At 39.6% G+C, this 4,238-nt stretch overlaps 1 pseudogene; it reads right to left on the bottom strand.

Annotated features, from left to right (window-relative positions):
- Nucleotides 1-1,052: 1,052 nt before the first annotated feature.
- LOC138144671 (serine/threonine/tyrosine-interacting protein pseudogene) lies at nt 1,053-1,826 on the bottom strand (annotated as a pseudogene).
- Nucleotides 1,827-4,238: the final 2,412 nt, after the last annotated feature.

Below are 4,238 nucleotides of genomic sequence, written 5' to 3'. Positions count from 1 at the left end.
AATGTAAAATATTTAACAAAATGAATAAAATACAATAGAACATTGATAATGTGAATATGTGGTTTTCTAAGTCAATAAGCCATATATAGTTTAATCCCCTCTCCCCCATTTCAACTTGAGTTTGACACCACTGGACTACTTAGAGTCTGTTTATAAAAGCAAACTGCTCTTAAGTATATCATACACTAAACAAATTATTTTGGAAAGAAATCTCCCCAATTTGCATTTTATTTTTTTATTTAAAAAACTATTTGTTTACTTTTAGTTCACAACATTCAGTTCCACAATCCCTTGAGTTTCAAATTTTCTCCCCCCATCTCCTTCCCCTTCCCCCTCCTCCCCTTCCTCCCCTCCCCCCCCCCCCCCCCCCCTGCTTCTCCCCCCCCCCCCCTTGGCTGCATGCAATTAAATATAAGATCTACAAATACCTTCACATTAAATATTAGTCACGTTGTAAAGAAGGATTATAACCAATGGAGTGAACAATGAGAAAGAAGAAACAAAACAAAACCAAAAAAGGAGAGAGTAGTTTTTGCATTTTATTTCCATAAAAAGTTTGAAATAATTCAAAGAAAGCAATTTCAAGTAAGCAAAGTGCATTATTGTAATAAAACGTATTGGAAAGCCCAAAAGAAACTTGGCTAAAATTATAAAATGTTAAAAAAAAAAACAATGAAACAATCAGTGCTATCCAAGTTCATTATATTCTTAAAATCTTCAGAAAGCTGCAGAAAATAAAAACATGGGGTGGTGCAGTGAATAGAGCACTGGCCCTGGAGTCAGGAGGACCTGGGTCCGGATCCGGCCTCAGGCACTTAACACAAAAACTAGCCATGTGACCCCGGGCAAGTCACTTAACCCCAATTGCCCTCCAAAAAGCAAAAGAAAAAAAAAGAATAAAAAACATTTGGAAGCAAACTGGAACGGAAAAGAATCCTATCCAAGATATTTTTTGTTTGTTTTTTACCATTTTCTATTGCTAATGTATCTTTATCCTTGACATATAGGAATTCCAATATCTATTATGCTTCTCTGAAGGACCATCCTCCAGTCTACACAGTTTCCATGTATTGGGTCCCAGGTTCCTCTTCCTCTTCTTCCTCTTCTTCCTCTTCACGCCTGCGCTTCAAGCTGCCACTTGTATCAGCTTGAAAAGATAGTGCTCTTTTCTTTTTCGGTGGTGATGGCTGCAGAGTGAGTTTTGCAAGATAAATGGCTTCGTATTCCCAAAGTTGGTAGACAAATCCAGCATTTGGATAAACACAAAACCTTTTTCCCTTCACGAGGACAGATGCATCATCGAACTTCATTCTAAATGTTTCCATAACATATGCAATAACCAGGGAAGCGCTCCTGGAAATCCCTGCATTTCCATGGACAAGTACTTTTCCTCCTGCTTGCAAACTTCCATCAATAAAATCTTTACTCGTGGCGAAAAAGCGAACTATGTTTTCACTTGGATGGTCTTCTATCTCCAAGACTAAATACTTCAAGAATTTCGGGAAGTTAGGCTTGATAAATCTGGCCTCAAGTCTTTGCCTTATGCATATGACATGGGTTATGCCAAGTTTTTGCAGTTCCGGGAGCTGATTTTTCTTAGCAGAAGAATATGGACCAAGAAATAATCCAGGTACGATTTCTTGCGACTCTCTTCTCATGAAGTAGGTCCAATTCTCAGGATATTCATCTTCTCTGCGCAGTGGAAGGCGGGGAGGTTCCATCAGCAAATACTTCATTACCTTCAGCAGGCACTTGACTAGGGTGCAAGCTCTCAGCCGTCTCAGAGACAGTCGGGTATTCCCAGCAGGCAGGTGAGCCACTCAGGCTTTGGTAGTCCAGTGGTAGCTTGAGATTTCGTGTGCTTTTTTATACTCCTGGTCCCGGGGCTTCTCACCTCTTCCCCTGCCCCACTAGTTCACACCTAACACCTCTACCCCTCCCCCATTGGATCAAAGGCACATCACGTGACACTGGGAAGATCCTTTACCTCCTTGGAATTTTTGCTCTTAAAAATTACATACCATCTTTACAATCAAGTGAAAAAAGTGATGACTCACCCAATGAGAAAGCACACTGCCTCCTTGTATGTTGCTAGTTAATGTGTGCTATATTTGAAAATTTAACCATTAGAGAGTCATTCTTTTTTGGTTTTTGGTGTTTTGTTTTTTTGTTTTGTTTTGTTTGTTGATGTCTTTGTTTTGAGTAGGGAGATGGTGGCCTGCTAGAGCAGAATGTTTCCTCTTTTGTCAGGTACTAGGACAGACCTTGAATGCCTTGTCAGATGGCACCTCTGTATATAATTTTTTGCTTATTGTTTTAAATTTAATATAAGAAAGTGGTGAAATGTTGAAATAACTACACATAAAAACAAAAGCCATCAATAAAATATATTTTTTACAAATGCAATGGCCATGTCATGTGATCTGGGTCACTAACAATAAGGTAGTTTTTTTTTTTTCAAATACTTCTACTGTTAAAAAAAACTCCAAAATGTACCAAATCTATAGTAATTAAACCTGAATTCACAAGATAACAGCACAGAAAGTAAAGCCTGCTTGTTTCACTTCTCTGACTTTTTTTATCTACAACCCAGTGGGTACATTGTCCTAGAGTACAACCTTCCCCTTTCCCCCTGTAAAATTTTCCATACAAGAACTGGAACTCTTCCATCTTACTTTGACCAGACCAGCAACATGAATTACACTGGGAACAACTTTGCTCAACTAAATCAATACTTTTTTCCTTTCCTTTCTCCCAGTGTCCTTTCCCCTGCTCTGGCTAAGTAAATCTCTTTTTGTTATCTATTAAGTGAGTAAAGCTGGCTCAAAGGGTCAATTGTATGGGGCTTTCTCTTCATTTGGGGGAAATCAATTTATGTGGCCAGCATTAGGGGTGGAGTTGACTGGACAAGGGAGAGGCAGCTTATTGAGATTCCACAGTCTCTCTGCTCTAGTTAGTGGCTTCTAGCTCTTCTGAATTCCAGCTTCCAGACAGAAGGTGAATGATGCCAACTTGTCCAAACTGATGAAGAAAAAAATAAAAAGATTCTGGGAAGAAGCAGACCTGTAGAACTTCAATCATGTCTCAATTTCCAGCTTACACATTAGAGGCTTCCAGGAATTTCTCTTTGGGTGAGATCTGGTACTCTTGGTTGAGCTGAGTTATCTTACTTCTAATAGGAGGGCTCTAATCTTCATTGTCTGGTACAAACAGACACACACACACACACACACACACACACGCTCACTCACTCATTTACTCACTGACTTCTGTTTTGCTACCAACTTGGATAATGAGTTCATTGGTCTTTTTCTATGTGTGTTCTCTATGGAACAGGTATTTGGTAGGAAGAGAAGCAAGCCTGGGACATAAAGCTTGGGGTCCCCCTTTTCCCATTACAAAATAGAAATTAAGAGTTTAGCTTGAACCTGAAAATTACATCCCCTAGACCAATAATATTAAGTGAACAAATAGAAATTATTGTAGTCTGGTATACCCTCTCTCTGAGGAGAGCAGTTTGAAGTTCTTGGAGAAGGGTGGTGGAAGGACACAATAGACATGTCTATTCATGCCCCTACTACAGGTCACTTTGAGATAACCCCATACAGATGGATCACAGAGTGTTGAATTTTGTTCCAATTTCAGACCTAAACTACTAGGGAACTGGCTTGAGTCTGCCCAACCTACCACACCTTGACATTCCCTGGTCTGATAAATTCCAGTGGTTCATTTACCTCCAGTATCAATATCAAATATAAAGTGCTCTGTTTGGTGTTTAAAGCTCTTAACAACATGACCCCTTATCATCTTTCTGGCTTTATCCTTTATTGCCATAATGGCAAGCACAGAAGTAGTTCACACCTTGTTTCAGCTATTGAATTAACACCTTGTTTCAGTTCAAGTTTCTTTTGAGCCTTGTATTGTCTGTTAAGAAACAGAATGTATGAAGCCCAAAACTTGTGACTCCTAGAACTCATGAACTCCCGAAACAGTAAGGGGAGGAGATAATGACCACATATAAGGAGAATTTCCAGGCTAGAGGCAGCAGGAACTGAGAAGATGACTCTTGTGGTAGCAGCGTCAAGAAGGAGAAAACTTGTGGTATCCCAGGCCCTATGTTTGTCTGCTCTGTCTGTGTTGATGTTTGTTTTTGATACTTTGTATAGAAGCCCTGAAAGAGGATTTTCTGGTTGTATGTTTACAGAAGTCCTGGCGGAGGGTTTTTGGAGGTTCTGGGG

The sequence above is a fragment of the Petaurus breviceps genome, unplaced genomic scaffold (assembly GCF_028583685.1).
Source record: "Petaurus breviceps papuanus isolate PSGF00001 unplaced genomic scaffold, PetGlider_PUasm1.0 90702, whole genome shotgun sequence".
Taxonomy (NCBI): Eukaryota; Metazoa; Chordata; class Mammalia; order Diprotodontia; family Petauridae; genus Petaurus; species Petaurus breviceps.
The sequence above is the reverse complement of the archived record's forward strand: the minus strand, read 5'-3'. Positions and strand labels throughout refer to the sequence as shown.